Below are 21546 nucleotides of genomic sequence, written 5' to 3'. Positions count from 1 at the left end.
ACCTTGGTATCTTCTTTTCTTCCTCTTCTTCTTTTTTAAAATTTAGCCATTCTAAAAGATGTGCAGTGGTATTTCATTCTCGTTTTAATGTGCATATCCCCAGTGACTAATGATATTGAGCATCTTTTCATGCGTTTGTTTGCCATCTGTATGTCTTCCTTCTTTGGTCAACTGTCTGTTCAAATCTTTTGTCCATTAAAAAATCAGGTTGTTTTCTTGTGGCTGCATTACAAGTTGTTTTATATATTCTGAATTATATATCCCTTATCAAGTATATGAGTTGCAAATATTTTCTCCTTGTTTGTGGCTTGCCTTTTCATTTTCTTAACAGTGTCTTTGGAAGAGCAGAAAATGTTAATATTCATGAAATCCAATTTATTTCATTTTTTCTTTTTTGATTCATGCTTTCTATGTTCCATCTAAGAAATCTTTGCCTAACCTGAAGTCACAAAGATTTTGTTCTGTGCTTCCCTTCTCGAAGTCTTATAGTTTTGCTGATGTATTTTGAAATAATTTTTATTTATGGTAGGAGATACATTTATTTTTGTATACAAAATTGTTCCAGCACCATTGTTGAAAATGCTATGATTTCTCCATTCATATTGACATTTTTGTCAATAACCTATTTACCATATTGTCTCGATTTATTTCTGGATTCTCTATTCTGTTCTATTGATCTATATACCTATCCTTATGCTAATACCACATTAGCTTGTTTACTATAGTAATTCTCAAAATCAGATAATGGAAGTTCTCCAACTTTGTCACCCCATCCCAAAGTTATTTATGCTGCTCTAAGTCCTTTGGATTTCAACATAAATTATATAATTGGCTTGCTAATTTTTACCCCAGGACGCATAAGTATTTTGACTGAGAATATATTGAATCTGTACAGCAATCCAGGGAGAAATGACATCTTAACAATATTGAGCTTCCAATGTGAACTCAGTATACTTTTCACTTATTTAGCTGTTCTCTAGTTTCTGTCAGTAATGTTTTGTAGTTTTTCAGTGTATAGGTCACATACATATTTAATATATTCCCTATGTAGTTCATATATTTTTATGTTACCATTAATGGTATAATTTCTTTGTTCCAATTTTCAACTGTTCATTGCCAATATATAGAATTATAATTGATTTTTATATTGACCTTGGATTGTGCAAATTTACTATACTCACTTATTAGTTTTAGTAACTTTTTGGTAGATTCCTTAGAATTTTCTACATAGACAATAAAGTCATCTGAAAATACAGACAAAATATAAAGTTTTAATAATGAAATTTCAGACGTAAAAAAAATCTCGGTCAGGCGTGGTGGCTCACGCCTGTAATCCCAGCACTTTGGGAGTCTGAGGTGGGAGGATCACCTGAGGTCAGGAGTTTGAGACCAGCCTGGCCAACATGGCAAAATCCCGTCTCTACTAAAAGTACAAAAATTAGCCAGGCATGGTGACGGGAGCCTGTAATCCCAGCTACTCAGGAGGCTGAAGCAGGAGAATCTCTTGAACCTGGGAGACGGAGGTTGCAGTGAGCTGAGATCATGCCACTGCACTTCAGCTTGAGCCACAAGAGCAAGACCCTGTCTAAAAAAAAAAATCTCAGGGGAAACATTGGAAGGTGCCATATAGATATCATTTGTGAAAGATTTGTGAAAGGAGATGACAAATTAATCTGAATCTGAAGCTGACTTCAGACCCCATGAAGGGGCAAAGGGGCAACAAACAAACAAACAAACAAAGAAAAGAACTCTCCTCCTTCCACAGATTTATGCACTAAGTATTAACTGTAGTGCTCCTCTGGACTTACGCATTAAGGTTAATCAGCATAAGTTTAAAATTTACTTTAAAAACTTTAGTGCACTAAAGTTTAAATTAAATATACTTGTTATATAACTTCCTAAGGGGACTGAAAGAATTAGAGTCGAGTTAAACTTTTAAGCAAAGTTACTACAATCATTTATTGAGGAGGTGCAGGAAAACCATAGTATTATGTTTATTCTTATAAGTCAATCAGATTAAGAATAAATAATTATAATTAACAAGGAGCAAATATGCAAATATTACTTGTCAATCATATTCTCTTCTTTTAAGGTTACAATAAAAACAATTCCATGGTTAAATATTTGTTGACAAAAGTTTACCATATTTTATTCATTTAATTTCTTAATATCATCCAGCTCTCTCCTCTTCCTGCCAGCTTTGGCCATTTTGTCATGTCTGTGGTTAATTTATATTCTATGAAAGGAATATCTTCCAGAAAAATATGCTTATCTGGTTAACAGCTATAGCATATTAAAGACCATAAGTCTTTCAAAATTTCAGAAGGCTATAAAACCAATTGTTTGAGCCAAAGAATATATGCATAATGTTTTTATGGATAGTTCATATTAAAATAAGGCTAATCTTACATTATGGTTATGCTGGCTTCTCTCAAATGCATATATAGTCTTAAAATGTTCATCACTTTTTAAAATTGTCAGTTTTATTTACTCCAAAGGTTGATTTCCTTGAAATAGATTTTTTTTTCTGAGACAACATTCCAGTTTATATGTAAATTGAAGCACACTCAGATTAAATTAAAATAACTGTGAATGATGGGGCAGTTTCCTCACATGAAGTCTTTTCTTACTTAACCTTTCCACATGAAAGAGAGAATCTGTACTTGGTGTCTACTGAACCTGTTTGACATTCCGGAGATGTCAGAATCCTAAAGAATACATTTTAGCTGGTCTGAGTAATGCTTTTGTTGCAAAAAAGAACTAAGCTGGAGAAGGATTTGTGATTTTTCAATTCTAGAAATAGTGTGATGAAAAAACTAATGATCCCACACAGAGTTTAGTGTTTGTGTAATGTTTATTCAGCCAAACAGAGGAGGATTTTTCTCTGCTATTAATCCTCAGCGTTTCTTAGACTCTGGCATAAAGTATTGGCAGAAAGCAATGTTTCAGTAGCATGTTACATTTCATTAAATATATATGGGAATATGAGTGAATCCCATAACTCTTTTTGAAGTCAAGCACATTTTCTAACCTAAGAATGTAACACTTTAATTTGTATTCATTTTCACTCAATAGAAAATTATATTTCCATCCCAATTCTCTTTTATCTTGCAAATTAGTAAGCAATAATTTAATGTAAGATCCAAAAATCTTTTCATGTGATCATTTAAAATGTTCCAAAGCGAAAAAGATTTTCTCTGAATGGCACATCTTATCAATTCCTTTAGCTTTCTTAACTTTGTTTTTACTCTTTTTCCAAGTCACTTTGAACATATCCTATGAAAATATTTGGAATGGCTAGATCCACTAAGAATTCAAATTCCATTGTATGATTTCCTCAAATCTCTTATCTTTTAGTGTTTGCATTTTCTCAGGGAACATGCCAATTCTGATGGGATTGTCATTTTAGCTTCCCAGAATCACTTGTGCATCCTTTTGTAAAACATTTTGGAATTGGTGTTACCAAATTCCAAACATGGTGGCAAAGAAGGCAGCTCCAATGCAGGCGGCGGGAGGCAGGAAAGAAAGAGAGAGAGAACTCTTCGGAATCTTAGTGAAGTTCAACCAAGTTGTAGATCTTATAAGACTTACAATTACAACAACAACTTGGCATTTACTGAACACTTACTACATGGTAGGCACTGCTGAAAGTGCCTTCTGTAATTTGTCTCATTTAATAATCCCTCTTCTATGGGGTAAGCACTCTCATTATGCACATTGTAAGGTGGGGGAAATTAAAGAATCAAGAAATTAAGGGACTTCTCTCAGGCTACATAAATAATAAATAGCAGAAGTGTGACATGAACTCAGGTTTGCCTAATTCCAATGCATATTGTAAATCCACATCTCCAGCATTGCAACCAGCACATTCCAACCTACATCAGAAATGTATGTGCATACATTTCCAAAAGGGCTTATTTTCTTCTGAAATTACTCAGAATAAGGCCATAGCTTGTGTTTTTGGTTTTATGTTCCTCTGAAAATTTGTAGCCAAACCCACATTGCCCCCTAAAACTTTGAAATCTTATTCTATGTTTTTTTTTTTGCAAAAGTCGCTTTGTAAGTAAAAATGCAGTAAAAACAAAGGGGCATTAGGCTCAAACCAGCATGAAATTTGCCCTCTGTTAGTCAGCCAAATCCTGCTGATGGTCCCAGAAGGGGCTTTGCTCAAGACAGGGTAGTACCATGAGAAGGTAGTACTACGAGAAGGTAGTACTATGAGAAGGACCTCTGGGCTGCCCTTGGCTGTCCCAGCCAAGCTTGACCTTGATGCCTGCAAACACCTGCTTTGATTGGAGTTGTCTTGTTACTGAGTGGGGCTCAGCTTTCCAGCGCTTTCCAATTTACAAACTGGAAATTCCTGCAGTGAAAGATGTAAAAATTGTTTTTAAATATTAAATATAAAAGATTAAAAATGCAAAAAATTGTAATTGTGTGATCCTTCTATTGCTCCTATCTTCCAAATGTGTAGCCATCTTTGACCTTTCGTCTCAGAAAGGGCAAACTGTTTATGTCCTGGTTTCAACTGCACCTGATTTCATAAGTAATGACTTCTACATGACAGAAGGTAGGGGCAGCCCCAATGACCCCTTTGCTCTAAAACTGTCATAGAACTGATGTCCCAGCATGGTGTGGGGGATGCCGGTGATATTTTCTTGCACCCATATTTATCAGTGCTGTATTTACCAAGCATTTTGCCCTGTTTTATGTAAGGGCAGGCTATGTGGCAGTTAAATTTTAGCTAAGGCAATTATACTTTATCTGCTGAAACTTTACACTAACAACTTTTAAAGTATTCCAATTACATAGGAGTATTTTTCCCAATTTGTAATTGTTCTGTTGAGTTCTTTTGTGAATCTATTGTGATTTGTGACTGCTCTATTGAGTTATGAAGCAGCAAAGTCTTGTTGAAGAGGAATGTATGAGGAAGTGGGCTTTCTGATGAAGTCAATAGTCTGGTTAATTCAGATCTAATGCAAAATTCCTTTTGGTTCAGTCTTGGAACAATCTTTTTCAAAAAGTAATTTGCAAACATAGTATATGGAATGGAATGCAATTGTTGATGGCTGAGGTGGTCTGGATTCATTATCTAAATGTAGTTCCTGAAAAGGGCTGTGCAAATTGGTGGCCCATGGGCTCACTACTGCCTGCCTGCCTTTGAGTCCTTTCTTATTTAGTCTCAAATTCTAGCTTCTTTAGGTACTACTTGATCTGGGGCAAGCTCTTTATCTTTTCTAAGTCTCAATTTCATCATCCATAAAAAATAAAAAAAAATAAAAAAATAAAAAAATGTTAACTACCTCAAAGAAATGTTGGGAGAGGTGAGTGAGTGAATTCATGCAAACATCGTAGCACAATGCCTGGCACCCCACGAGTGCTGAGTAAGTATTAGCTTTCATTAGTACTCCTACCTTAACTTTCAGTGTTTACGGATCTCAATACATACTTTAAAAATTGCTTTCCTTTGGGTAAATACCACACAATCAAATTATTTCCTTGCCAATTCCCTCTTCCTTTTGTAAAGAGAGTTTAAATGTAGCACAGGAAAAACTGCCGTAGCTGAGTAGCTCTGGATGGGGGTGCATAAAATGTTTTGTGTGATTTAGCAAATGTAATAGTTATTTCATGAATAGTAAACATAACTTCAGTTAGGTTTGATGAATGCATCTGTAAACATAAGACAGGCTAGTTTACTGACTCAAGAATATGAATTTCAAATTCCTATCTGAGATTTGAAAAATTCCTTAATAACCTACATGGTTGCTTTAATGGCTTTCTACCATGAAGTGACTGATGATGGAGGTTTGTACCTAATTAGACTGTCTGCCTGTTTTTCCCTCCTTTCCTCCTTCCCTCTCTTTCTTCTCCTAAATTGGCAGGACAGGGGAAAATAGGAAAAGCCTTATTTGTTAGTTATTAGGTCTCTCTCTTTGGCCATCCTCTTCACAGTGGAAGGTCGAAGAACAAAGGTCAACTTCCAAGGCTCCTACAATAAGCACTCTGACCTCATTGCCAAATCGCTTTTCCAGAGAGTGCCACCAGATCATGTGTCACTTTTATGAACTTTAGTTTTGGCAAACCTGATGTTAAGTGTCACTTTCTTTTTGGTTAAAATGTATACTCTCTAAAAGCAAAAACTATAGATGAATAAAAGCATGTTTGCAGCCTGATTTCAGAAAATGTCTTCATTTCTTTCTTAGGAATTGAAAGTATATTTGAAATATAGTATCACAGCAGGAACCTGGAATTTACCGGTTAGCTCTTTGTTAGCATATTATATTTAAATAATGCACAAAACAAAGTTATAATTCATGAACCATCCTTTGCAATGAGTTCATTTAGAAAGTATATTTGAATTTCACTGAGTAGAAGAAGTCTGCAAAGAGGTGGTTCATCTAAACATCAAGGTTTTGTTCTGTCCATTTAAAAGCCAGTTTTTATTGCTTTAAAAGCATTCACTTCAACTAGATACACAATGGCAGATTGCTCACAACTATGGTTTCACTAAAATGAATACATATGCTTTACACTTAATTTTAAAAATATTTTACTGTTTATTTCTGCACTTTAATTAATAGTTTAAAATGGGCTTTCATCCTTTAACCTCCAAAACTAACTCATTAAAAAATGGAACAAAAACAAATCGGCTCCTCAGAAAACCCAAAATAAAACTAGATATTGAAGTACTTTATAATTGTTAATATACACATAAATCTCATAATTTATTTTCATTTATATTTATGGAAGAGAAAAATATTCATATTTTTGATTTTTCAAAATGATTGGAATTAACATTGGACAACTGGTATCTGTTTATTTCATACATTTGTCTAATCATTACTTTATTCAATATAGTATATACGTCATTCAATATAGCCTTAAATAGGCTGAATATATTCACTTAACATCTTCCAATTATGTCATTTCATAAGGAATATTTATACAAAATATAGTCATTTTTGGCATTGTGATTCCAAATATTTATTGTTTTTAAAATGTACACCCTTTTCAAGTGTCTCTATAGATTTGAGTATACTTAAGTGATTGCTCTAATTTGTATCTAACCAAATTAATTAACATTTTCAGTAGTTATATTTAAAAAAAATCTTACTTCAACTTGGAAAAAACAAACATTCTGTATATTTATTTTATGTTTAAAATAACAGTTGAGAACCCATAACCTACTGGATTCTACAGATAAGAAAAACAGATTTTCACAATCCTGCTAGCTCTGATAGGTTCGCTAAATCTTGTTGATATTTTTACACATAACTCGCAGTTCATTTGTACACATTAGAAGCTTGTAGCCTATGGAAATGCTATTTACATGTGGGGGAAATAATATGTAATTTACCAAAGGATCAACAATTATTTCCAGTGGTAGATAGGCTGTGATTATTTTACAAGATGGAAAACCCTTATAAATTTACTTATTGCTGGTTTTGGATGATGAAATGTAAATAGTTGTAAAAGATAGCATGCTTTTTTTTTCCTAACTTGAATTCACCAGTGCACTGAATGAAAAAAATGGTAAAACAAAACCTTGAAATGATGGAATCATGGAATTACAGCATAGGAGAAAAAAAAAATTCTAGAAATTGATCATTCAAGTGTGTCCTAGCTATGCAATGCTCCCGAAAGTAGAGCTCTGTCCTATTTTTACAGATCCCCACAGAAGGAAATTATGTAATTTATACCCTTTAGTTACATTGACTAAAATAAATTGCTAACAAGTCTAATAATTCTATTTTGACTTGCTTATGTACTTATTGGTTTCAGTGTGGAATAACCTATGACTCCTTTAATGAGTAATAGCTGAATGGCAAGCTCACAAGGTTGTCTTCACCTGGTCGCCCCAGTCTGGGCCAAAGTACAGCAATCCTTCCCACAGATTCTTTTTGGAGGAGTGAAAATCCATCCCTTTCTTACATCGCTCACTTTCTCTTAACTCCCAACAGTGTTTCCCATAGTTGGCCATCTTTCGTGGCACTGCAGAATTAAGGTGAAGGAGAATTATCAGGTGCTAAGTTCTCCAGTGGCTCTCTGACACCAGCCCCCCAGTGTACTGATGTCAAATTTGAGCCCTGAGAATAGTCAGTGTTTGAGACCAGAGTTTGAATACTTCAAATCATAACTGTTAAGTCTGAGAATGTACAGGGATTTCACTATTGCCTCTCAGCAGCTTCTTTTTAAATGTAAACAACCCTGGAAAGAATAACACATTGAACTATTACCTGCTGCAAAAGTATTAAGATTTCTTTCTTCTGTGGCCTGCTGCTTAAAATGAAGTTTCTGAAATAAACTATCAGAATATTTAAAACCCTGCTGGACCTCGAGGAGGTCCTGAGGTGAGTAACACAAGGAGTTGAAGAAATTTCAGAAGATCATTTTTAGGCAGAGAGTAATGGCCAGAATAGACAGTGTTTCCGGAGTGCTTACAGAGTTCCAGGTATCATTTAAAAGTTTTTTTTACACCTAATGACTTGTCTGATTCTTATAAAAACCTCATGAGGTAGATTCTGCAATTATTCCTCTTTTACACATGGCAAAATTGAGGCAAAGAGAGGTTAAAAAACTCCAAGGTCACAGTCAGTAAATGACAGAGTGGGGATTTCAACCCAGGTAGCCTGGCTCTAGTGCTTAAGCAATTCTGTCTATTCACCTGGTTCCTTATACAGAACAGTCAAGGTCTGGAGGTAAAAACTTGTGAGGAGAAGCAGCCCAGAAAAGCAATGCAGGAGCCCCACCAGCTAAATCACCAATTTCTATTTTGCTTCAGATCAGTTTTCACAATCTGGTTGGAAAAAGGATAGTCCTAATTCCATGATCTCTTTTAGAAATAGAAATCTGTTTTATTTCAACTCTGCTAAGTCATGCCACTTCTGGTAAGCTTATCTTTTCTCTGTATCTAAGTTTAATTTTCAAATAAATAATTTGATTCCACACACACATGAAAATGATCATAAGTACTTTTAAATGTGAAGTAATCTGTACAATGGTATGTACAGTTTTTGTGTGTGTGTGTGTTTAACATGAAGACCACCAAAAATGATAAATAACCAAAATAAACTACTCTATAAAGCTGGTTTTGAAAAAGGAAATTTTTTTTAAAAAATTGATAAACAGCTAAACTTAAATAATCACTTTGCTTTTTATTGTATTAATAGATCTTATCTTCAAAGCAAGATGAAATTTGGTGAAATTGTCTAGATAAGTCCTAAGGAAAGGTTACTTGTGTTCATTTGCCCTGACAAATAATGCTTCGTCTGCCCTGCCAAGTATGTGGATTTACTTCTTTGATTGATTGATGGATTGCTTATATTTTTGACCATAAAGCTATTGTTTTAAATCCTCAGGAAAATTTGACATAATCATATAAGCCAACTATGGTTTCCGGAAATTTGCTTTTCTTTAAAAAGAAATTGAAAGTCATTTGGTGAATTCTTTGTTCTAAAAATGGCAATTCAGACAGGAAAATTCTGGGATTGATTTTAGATCATGCTTCAGTTCTACACTTTTCTTTGCCAACAGAGACTTGGTTATACTCCACCAGCCTGGTGTTGTGTTTTGGAACTTGGAACATCCCATCATTGAGAGTCATTACCATATATTGCTCTGGGAAATCAACTGTGTAGCTGTCAGTAATTTCCAGGAAAGCTATCCTACTCACTTTCCTGCTTTGAATCACCAGGCAGGTCTGTGATTACTCAGGCCCTAGGCAAATGTTTCTATGATGAGGTCTATTCTATAGGGAAAGTGAGGAATGGGGTTGGGTCCATAAGAGTAGGTTCTTCCTTAAAGTTATGTGATAAGCATCAGCCAAACCATCTCCAATACTGCTTTCATTTCAAACTTTAACAATCTTGGATGCAACTGGAAAGTTGTTATTTAACCCAATTACCCTTGGAGGGACTGGTCCTCTGGATGAAGGCAAGAAGATACACGATCAAATTAACAGTAGCAAGATGAGTAGCAGGAAGCTACAGTCAGCTCATTCAGAGGAGTAAAGATCTAATCAAGTACCATGTCAGCACGGTAAAGTTAAAGTGTATTTGGAAAGATCCACCAATGCCAAGGTTTCCTTGCATAAAGTATAGCACAAGTTCAGGCTTCTAAACTCTACATACCTCTGACCTTTGGCTCTTTTATGTCTCTATTTTTCTGGCCTGACAGACCACATGCCAATGTGCAACCCAGAATCCCTCACCCTTGTGATTTATGGCTTACAGCTGCTTCAGCGTCTCCACCATGGCAGCTGCTTTTCAGATGTCTTCAAACCAGAGGGAGAGTGTTAATGTGAACTTGAGTGGCTGCAGAAGAGAGGAAGAAAAGTTGATGACAAAATCATCTGAATTCAGCCCCAAAGCTTTCCATTGATCTTTGCCTTCAGGGCCAAGCAAAATGTTTGGTTTATTTCATAAGCTAATTAGGTGTGTGAAAGGCTACTTGGCATTTACTATTGACTGAACCCAACAAAAGTGATCACCAGACTAGGTAATCAATAAGAGATCGATTACAAGCGTGTGATTGGATTAGCCATTTGATCAATGCTGTGTGCTAATATGTTAACAAGCAAATTACCGAGTAGCCCTTAAGAGCAGAATGCTGACTCTGATTGCATTACAAACTAGTGAGATCTAATGACCTACCAAGTGCAAGGGTTAGTTATACAAATCAAGACCTGAAAGTATTTTTTTCCTTGAAGATTTCTCCCCCTCCAAAGAAAATGCTTTCTTAAGTGAGATTCAAATTAAATTACAATTAGCAAGCAGCTGTACTGAGACACCTAATTTCCAAGTAGATATCATGAATGAGAAAGAGGGCTTGGGAACTCCAGATGAAACAGCCTAGAGACTTTTAGGAAGAGCTGGCTAATATCAAAAAGGGAAAAACAAAAAAAAGTCAGAATAGTCACTAATATTTCTCTAATGAAATTTTGATTCATAGTTTCCCAGTTTGGATATATCGAGCTCTTCCATGATAGACTCTAATGTCGCTTGATCTTTATTAAAACTATGTATGTTTTTCCACCTCCCATTTTGCAGGTAACCTGTTATGTAACTGCTTCAATAGCAGAATAAACAATAAGATGCGTGTGTGTGTGTGTGTGTGTGTGTGTGTGTGCAGGATGAAGAACTGTGGCTAGTAAAGTACCCTTTTGAGAAAAACAAAAAATTACAAGACAGGTTAGTGCAAAAGTAATTGCAGTTTTTGCCATTTTTTAAAAAGTAATGCAAAAACAGCAATTACTTTTGCACCAACCGAATACAATGTGGAGTGAAGAAAACGTTCTCCACCGTCTAAGTCTTTAGAACTTGTTTCCATTAGCTGATTCCATAAGTGACCTTACAAGAGCAAAACCCCACAAAACAGAGCTCCTCTCCAACCCTGCTTTCCCCATGATTAGGTGAAGCATTTGTTCAATTGATTGTGCTCTTTCAGATTCCCTAAGTGGAGACCAGGCAAGCCTTTGCTCACTTTCCCTCTTAATCCTTTTCCTTTGAAGAAACATTTTTTTTCCCCCTTTGCCTCAGGGAAGCTGAACCGATTAGTCTGAATTCTCCAGTGTTATCTGCAGATGGAAAGGTCTCCCCGGGCCCGGAGGCAGAGTGTCAGCCCGAGCGGCGGCGAGGCCGAGGCGGGGCGTGCTCCCGCGGTGTGGAGGCCGGAGCCGGCTGGCAGGCTGCGGCCTCGTCCGGCCTGGGCGGAGCAGCTGACAAAACAGCCTGCCTGGCCGGGCCGCCAGGGAGGGTGGGAGGGGAGAGGCTGTCAATCAATATCACGGACGCGCAGGAGGGAAACGGAAGATCTGACGGAGCCCTGTCAGTTCCGAGACGCCAAAGTGAACCAAGATTGGGTTTGCCCGCGGTTGGGGACACCTGGTACTTCAGGGTTAAGTGTTTTGGGCACTAGGGGCGCAGGCAGATTTTCCCCTACTTGATACACGTTTGGTGGGTTTCAATTTTTATACTTTAATACATCCGTTTCCGTACCCAAATAGCTAATTCAGTGCCATTGAGAGTACCTAGTGACATTTTTATAAGAACTCTTTTTCCATTTGACTTAAAACTGATGGTAGGAAGTGATCGCAGATGACAGTCCTTTCAGATCTATTCCTTTGGGTTACTCTTTTGTGTGAAAAGCCCCATTCTATGTTTTAAAATACTTTCTGTGCCTACAGAAGCATAAAGTACAGGAAGCTAGCAATATACAGTCACAGAGCTTACTTCTCTTTAAATGAAACGATGAAGTCATCACGTTTATTGTTGATAGAATCTCAACTCACAGTTTACCTCAGGGTGAAGTTCTGTGATAAATGATGTATCTTTGGAATCTGACGAAGCCTCAACTACTACAGTGGCATATGGTGTAATGATAAAATAATGCTTTTTTTTAATCATTACGCCATATGATATGGTGTATCATATCATGCTACAAAATGATGTGATTTTGCTACAAAATGAGTTATTTCAGTCATCAATGATTACATTCATGATGAGGAACAACATACTTTGAACCAGCAGTAAAATCTCTTCTAATTAATCTTATGTTCATCAAAAACCTCAAACAGAGCAGTTAAAAGAATATCCCGCATCTCATAAATGCAAGTCAGGTGACTATAATGCTATAAACCACTTATTGGAGTGTTACTGATTAATGCCTCTGACATTACTCTACCCTTCTCCTTCTGTAGTGTTATTAATTTGAAGATAGCATCATAAACATTTCTCCACAAGAACCAGCTGTATGGCTCTAGATGATAATGATTGTAATTATTTAAGATAGAAACCAATGGAGGGCAAGCTTCTTGCTTATCACTGTGCCTGATTTAGTAACATGCTGGTGTGCAGGAAGAACTGAGAAGAGGAAGCGAATGATAACAGGCAAAAAAGAAATTTGTTCACATTCAGTAATTCATTTGGGGATTTGTAACTATTTCAGTTGGGACAAAAACAAAATTCGTTAAGTGACTTGACAAACATAGATCATTAGAATCTATTACACTCTGAACATCATCTAAAGTATATACACTTTCCAGTCCATAGTTTCTTTTTTTTAAAAAAAAGTCAATTTTATTTCTAAACTGTCTCATTTTACCTATTTCCATGTTAAATTTAATGACAGTTGATACTGAAGATTTAATGTGATACTTCTCATCAGTTTGCAGATAATTGTTTTGTAGAATATTACAGTGTCCTTTGGCTTTATCCATACCTTATACAGCCTGTTGTTGACCTTCTTCAGGGTGAAAATGAAGGGTATGTTGTTTTGCCTACTTTCATCCACAGAGGATCATTCCCAAACATAAGTGGTATCATTCTTGAAAGCTCCAGTAGGCAGGATTATAACTTGGTTGCAATAGACAGCTCAAGTGTTATCCTGTGAAAGGCTGATGATTAATGAAGATGAAAAAGCAGGGTTGTGTGGTTAGCTGAAGCATGCATGAGTGATGTGGCTTACAAGAAGAAAGAAAAATGATTCTAATAAAAAAACTTTATTAAATACCCATTAGGATGGTTGTCACTTAAAAAAAAGTAACAAGCGTTGGAGAGGATTTAAAGAAATTGGGAACCTTCTACACTGCTGGTGGGAGTGTAAAATGGTGCAGCTACTGTGGAAAACAGTGTGGAAGATCCTCAAGATTTTTAAAGTAGAATTAGCACACGATCCAGCAATTTCACTTCTGGGTGTATACCCAAAAAAATTGAAAGCAGGGGCTTGATCAGATGTTCCTAGCAGTATTATTCACAATAGCCAAAAGTGGAAGCAACCCAATCTGTCTATTGCTGGTTGAGTAAATAAACAAAATGTCATATACTCACACGAAGGAATTCAGCCTTAAAAAGGAAGGAAATTCTGACACATGCTACAACATGGATGAACCTTGAGGACCTTACTCCACGTATAATAAGCCAGTCACCAAAGGGCAAATATTGTATGATTCTACTTATATGAGATATCTAGAGTAGTCAAATTCTTAGAGATAGAAAGTAGAATGGTGGTGCCAGGGGCTGGGAGGAGGGAGAAATGGGGAGTTATACAGAGTTTCAGTTTGGGAAATGAAAAAAACTCTAGTGATAGTTGAACAACATAAATGTACTTAAGTCACTGAATGTCACATTCAGTGTAAATAATATAAAGCAAATTTTATGTTACGTATACTTCGCCACATGTTGCATTCAGTGTAAATAATATAAAGCAAATTTTATGTTACGTATATATTGCCACAGTTAAAAGAAAAATTCTAGTTAGGGGATAGCACACAGGGATAATCTATTATCTTCATGTGTCACCTCCTTTCTTTTTGAGGAGAAGGAGAAAGCAGTTACCTGCCAAAGTGTATGTTGCATTTTTTCTCCTTCTTCTGGGGGCTCAGGCTGGAGAGGAATATTTTCCATTCCCCTGCGGCCCTTGGCTGCCTGGGAGCAAAGTTTGAGGGAAATGCTGAACAAGGAGTTGAACTATTTGGTCTGCTTTAGCTGGCTTTCCAGAGTAAAGTTTACAATTCACATAGGTAGACTACATCAATAGGCTACAATTCACACAGGTAGCCTACCAGAAGTTCCTTTACTGCACTGGGTGAGAGGTGGGAGGAAATAGCAAAAAGAGTTGCAACTTTCACTTGCTCCCCTTCATACAATAAATATTTACTGAGTGATTATGTGCCGGGATCCATTACGGGCCTCATTTGACTCAAGACAAAGTTCCACACTCAGTAGGGAGCTATGGTCATTCCAGCCCTTTCCAGTTACTGTCTACACAAATTGCCATAATGATGGTTAATGTCTGTCACAGGGGTTAGGGCTGTAATACCAACAAACCAGAATCTTTTAAAAACATGTCACTGATCAATTTGTTTTGAGTTTTCTAATATTTTTGAATCCCACTTATAATTTTTGCCTTGGCCTTGAAGAGGAGCAAGAGTTTCATTAGTCTATGAATATTATTCAGTGATCATCATAAATAGCACCTGAAATTTATATAGAAGTTTTACCTACTATCCTAAACTGACCATTTTACACTCTTACATTTTGAGATTTGCTTTTTTTTCCATATATTTTATGGCAGAGACTTTGGATCTAACCTATATGCTGAAGTTAATTGATTTTTATCCTCATTTTAAAAGTCTAAAGTTTTTGGTACCTTCAAAAGGATATATGCAACATATATGTAAATTATAAAACATAATAATAAGATGGACATCTGTGAACTGACCATGCAACTTAAGGAATAGAACGGTATCAATATTGTTGAAGCATCCTTCTTACTTCTTCTGCATCCCATATATCCACCCAAGAGATCACACTAACCTAATTTTTAAAATCATTCTCTTTCTATTCTACTATATATGTATATATCCCTCTGATGGTTAATTTTAAGTTTCAACTTGACTGGGATAAGAGGTATCCATATAGCTGGTGAAATTTTATTTCTGGATGTGTCTGTGAGGGTGTTTCTGAAAGAGATTAGCATTTCTATTGGCAGACTGAGTAAAGTAAACTACCTCACCAATGTGGGTGGAAATGACCAATCCTTTGAAAGACTGAAACAAAGAGGCAGAAGAAGGGCAAATTTGCCTTCCCTGCTTGAAGTGACATCCATCTTCCACCCTCTGACATTGGTGCTCCTTGCACCATTGACACCCCACTTCCCAGGCCTCTGAACTTAGACTGAATTACGCCACTGGCTTTCCTCGTTCTCCAGTTTGCAGATGGCAGATTGTGTGATCTCTTGGATTTCATAACTGTGTGAGCAAATTCATATAATAATATGAACATGCTACAAATAAAATATATAAAATATGTCATACTGTGAACACATAAAAATTGATATAAGTATCCTCATATGTATCTATATACAGTCATGCATCACTTAAGGACAGGGATACATTCTGAGAAATGCATCATTAGGTGATTTTAGGCATTATGCAAACATCATAGAGTGTACTGACACAAACCTAGAAGGTATAGCCTATTACATACCTAGGCTGTATGGTATAGCTTATTGCTCCTAGAATATAAGCCTATATAGCATGTTACTGTACTGAATACTGTAGGCAACTGTAATACAGTCATAAATATTTCTGCATTCAATCATATCTAAACATAGAAAAGGTACATCAAAAATACAGCATAAAAAATAAAAAATGGCACAACTATATAGGGCAGTCACCGTGAATGGAGCTTACGAGACTAGAAATTGTTCCGGGAGGTTGAGGGAGTGGTGAGTGAATGTGAAGGCCTAAGATATTACTGTACACTACTGTAGACTTTATAAACACTGAAAACTTAGCCTGTACTAAATTCATTAAAATTTTTCTGTTCTCAATAATAAATTAATTTTAGCTTACTGCAACTTTTTTTCTGACATTTATTATTATTACTTTAAGTTCTGGGGTACATGTGCAGAACATGCAGGTTTGTTACATAGGTATATTTTGCCATGTTAGTTTGCTGCACCCATCAACTCGTCATTTACATTAGGTATTTCTCCTAATGCCATCCCTCTCCCAGCCTCTCAACCCCCTACAGGCCCCAGTGTGTGATGTTCCCCTCCCTGTGTCCATGTGTTCTCATTGGTCAGCTCCCACTTATGAGAGAGAACATGTGGTGTTTGGTTTTCTCTTCTTGTGTTACTTTGCTGAGAATGATGGTTTCCAGTTTCATCCATGTCCCTGCAAGGGACATGAACTCATCCTTTTTTATGGCTGTATAGTATTCCATGGTGAAACTTTTAAATTTTTTAACTTTCTGACTGTTTGTAACACTTAGCTGAAAACAAATACATTGTACAGCTGTACAAAAATGTTTTCTTTCTTTATATCCTTTTTCTATAAACTTTTCTATTTTTAAATTTTATTTTATTTTTTACTTTTCATACTTTTTTGTTAGAAACTAAGACACAAACACATACATTAGCCTAGGCCTACACAGGATCAGGATCTTCAAATATCACTGTCTTCCACCTCCACATCTTGTCCTACCAGAAGGTTTTCAGGGGAAATAATATTCAGGGAGCTGTCATCTCCTATGATAACAATGCCTTCTTCTGGAAAACCTCCTGAAGAATCTGTTTGAGGCTGTTTTACAGTAAACCTTTTATTTTTAATAATTAGAAGGTGTGTACTCTAAAATAACAATACAAAGTATAATATGGTAAATACATAAATTAGTAACATAGTCATTTATGATCATTATCAACTATCATGTACTATACATAATTGTATGTGCTAGACTGTTAGGCAATTGGCAGTGCAGCAGGTTTGTTTACACCAACATCACTACAAACATGTGAATGATGAATAACTCCTTGCACTATGGTGTTATGATGGCTACAATGTCAGTAGGTGATACGAATTTTTCAGCTCCATTATAATCTTATGGGACCAACAATCTATATGTAGTATGTCATTGAAAAAATGTCATTATATAGCACATGACCCTATATCCTATTGGTTCTGTTTCTTTGAAAAATTCTGACTAACAGAAACACTAAGAAATGTATTGTTTTTCTTTTGTTTTGGAATATTTAAAATGGTACTATATTGCTTATATGGCCTGCAACTTGATTTTTCCATGCATCATGTTTCTTAAAGTCACACTTCTTCACATGGTAGCCATAGTTTTATTAACTTTTCTCTGATGTGGAGTATTCCATTGCATGGACACACCACAACATATTTATCTGTTCTCCTGTTGATGTATATTTGGGTTGTTTCAAGTATTTTTTCTTTCACTACTCTTAACATTGGGCTGTGAACATTCTTGTGCATGCCACCTGCTGCATTGTGCAAAAGTTTTTTTAAGATGCAGTTTGAGAAGTGCCTGTTAATATCCTTCGCCCACTTTTTGATGGGGTTGGGCATTTATGCTGCCAACAATCATATGAAAAAAAGCTCATCATCACTGGTCATTAGAGAAATGCAAATTAAAACCACAATGAGACACCATCTCACACCAGTTAGAATGGCAATTATTAAAAAATCAGGAATCAACAGATGCTAGGAGGTGAGGAGAAATAGGAACACTTTTACACTGTTGCTGGGAGTGTAAATTAGTTCAACCATTGTGGAAGACAGTGTGGTGATTCCTCAAGGATCTAGAACCAGAAATACCATTTGACCCAGCAATCCCATTACTGGGTATATACTCAAAGGATTATGAATTATTCTACTATAAAGACACATGTACACGTATGCATATTGCAGCACTATTTACAATAGCAAAGACTTGGAACCAACTCAGATGCCCGTCAATGATAGACTGGATAAAGAAAATGTGGCACATATACACCGTGGAATACTATGCAGCCATAAAAAAGAATGAGTTCTTGTCCTTTGCAGGGACATGGATGAAGCTGAAAGCCATCATTCTCAGCAAACTAACACTGGAACGGAAAATCAAACACCACATGTTCTCACTCATAAGTGGGAGTTGAACAATGAGAATACATGGACACAGGGAGAGGAACATCACACACCGGAGCCTGTTGGGGGTTAGGGGGCAAAAGAATGGAGAGCATGAGGACAAATACCTAATTCATGCAGGGCTTAAAACCTAGATGACGGGTTGATAGGCACAGCAAACCACCATGGCACATGCATACCTATGTAACAAACCTGTACGTTCTGCACATGTATCCCAGAACATTAAGTAAAATAAAAATTTAAAAGAGACACAGTTTAAGGAGAAAATGCTGGATTATAGGCTGTGTTAGTGTAAATTGTCTATTTTTTTCTTTTAAAGATTAAAACAAGTGGAAATTCCAATCTTTGCCACATATGCATCACTGTTAAGTTTTTCTAGTTTTGAATTTTTCTTTAATTTGGTTTTGTAAACTGTGGTGTCTCCTTTTACTCCAAAGCAATGCCTTTTCCATGCTGGTCTTTGAATACTTCTGTCATAAAGACCTCTGCTTCCCCAGATTGTACATTTCCAATTTCTTTTCAAGTCCAACTAAAGATAATTTCTACCCTCTACTCTTAACCCCCAGCTATTTCAAAGCTTGTCAAAACTGAATATTTTGAGTTTATTTGGAAATTAATACCGGACTTTGAGCACTACTTCAGTAGTTATATTGAAGATAATTAACACTTGGAGAAAGACATAATTTAGAAACATGCAAGTATATTTAATGCAATCTGCAAATATTCCAGCCAAGCATTTAAAGCATTGGTATTTCAATTAGGTTTTCCATTTATTTAATCAATTTATATTTATTAAGTACCCACTCTGGGCTAGGTGCTGTGCTAACTGTGGGTACAAAACATTCAACACAACAAGCATGACCTAGAAGACACGAAATACATAAATGTGATTAGCTTTATGAGAAAAAGAAATGCAGTGTTCTGTAGGACAGTGTCACAGGGACCAACCAAGGCTGCAGGTACAGGGAGCAGGGGCAAAGGAAGTTTCCCCAAGAGAAAGGACACCCAAATGGGACCTGCAAGATGTGGGACAGTCATCCAGGTTGGGAGGGGCAGAGTATGGTAGGTGGGAGAAGTATTTCCAGTTGAGGGAATTGCCCAAAGCCCTAAAGGGCTGGTGGACTAAGGGAGGAGAGAATTTTTGAGAAGGTGGCTTGAAGAGGTAGGCAGGGGTTAGATCATGTAGGAGTTCAAGGACCATTATATATTTTAGAATTTTTGTGAGAGAAGTGAAATGGCCTGAAAACGTAATATTTTCAGTCTATTATTCTGGTAGCTATGTGGCGAATATATTAAAGGGGTGAAATTATTTGGAGTGAGGAGACCTAGGAAAAATTCTATACAGTGAGAGAGGAGGACTTGGACTAGAACAGGGGATGAGGGTGAAAAGAAAGTTGGACATTTTGAGAGAGTTTTAGAGGCTGGAAGCAGCAGGTCTTGGTGATCAATCTTGTGAGAGGAAGATGAAGATGAGGAAAGAATTAGGGAAACCTCCAGGTTTTTGGCTTAAACATTAAATTATTGCCCTAAAATTAAACACAAAGAAAGCAAAAGTAACATTTCAGGGTTATACTCCTGTACTACTGGAAAAGAAACAGTGTAGGCAAGACCAATCAGGAAAAGAGACAGTGTAGGCAAGACCAATCAGAAAGAGAGCTGGCATCGCTGGAACGGGACAGAGAGGAAACAGCCGATATGTTTCACAGTGGGAATAATACCAGACCTCAATGTCTGCCTTTGAACAATTTGCTTCATCTTTTTTTCCCATGTGCCTTTCCTATGCTTGCTCTTCTCAACCTATTTTGAGATCTTCAACTGTTTGAGTCTAAACCCTTCTCTCCGTCACGGTCTGCATCCAACACCATCCCCTCAGCAAAGTGGCTCCTGATCCCTCCTCTAACAAGTCCTTTCTCCTTCTCCTGAGCTTTCCTGGCATTTGCTCCCTACTTTGGCTGACAAGGTCATCATTACTAACCTGTCTTATTTACCCCACCAAATTGTAAGCCCTTTGAGGCAGAAGTTATGCTCTACAGTTGTTTCGCAGTTGTAATCTTTTCTACTTCTTCCCACCACTCTCCACTCTGCAACAGCTCTAGAACACCTGGGCTCTTACTGAAGTGCTCCAGAGGTACGGGACTCGTCATTCTCATAATCTTCATGACCACTTACAAGAGACAGGTGTTGATTATAAAATTAACAATATCCACCAAAATTACATCCATTTTAAAATTGTTATTTGTAAAATAAAAAATCAAGCTTCAAAATATCTACACAACCAAGCACCAAACATCTAAACCACTTGGTGTTGATTTTTTTGCTCAGGATGAAAATATAGCAAATATTCGTATCTGTTGGACTTGGGCAAAAGTTTCTGGAGAAAGTTAAACATCTTGCATTTCAAAAAATGCATAGGAGCCACATTTTTAAGGAAATATTTTAGAAATGTGATTCACTTTGTAGTTTTCTTTAAATTAAAATGAAATAATACACACATATGTACACATATATACTTGTTTTCTGCAAAGATAAAAGGCAAGAGGCAATTTGAAGTAGTGATATTAATAAATGTTCAATTAAATAGCACTTGGTAATTTTGTCTATAATTTTAGGACTATTTGCAGTGTAACTCTAAAGTTTTCAAATTCAAATCTATTTAGATTCTTTTCTTTGTCCATATAGAAGAAAAGGTATACCCACAACTTTATAATGTGTATTTGTATTAATATTTAATTTATGCACAGCCAGCATGCATTTAATGATGTTATTGATCACTATTTGTTTATTAGAGATTCTTGATTGAGAAATATTGAGTTGTTTAAAGATATCGATGCTTCATAATTATGTTGTATTTTAATTTAAATTCTGCTTAACCTTGTGAAGAAGAAAGCTGTAGTTTTATCAGGTATTTGCTTTATGCAAGGGCAACCAAGACACTGAAAGTTTGTGTCTGTCCAAAGTCACATTCTTAAATAAACTTGGAAAGAATCATGATGTCTTCCCTGTTAGGCTAGTAGTGATTATTTTCCCAATACATTTCACTACTGTATCCTTAATTTGTCTTGGACATATCTCTATAGAATCAGACAGAATTTAGAGATGATACTAGATTTTGAAAGCAT

The sequence above is a fragment of the Pan troglodytes genome, chromosome 5 (genome assembly GCF_028858775.2).
Source record: "Pan troglodytes isolate AG18354 chromosome 5, NHGRI_mPanTro3-v2.0_pri, whole genome shotgun sequence".
In the NCBI taxonomy this organism is placed as follows: Eukaryota; Metazoa; Chordata; class Mammalia; order Primates; family Hominidae; genus Pan; species Pan troglodytes.
The sequence above is the reverse complement of the archived record's forward strand: the minus strand, read 5'-3'. Positions refer to the sequence as shown.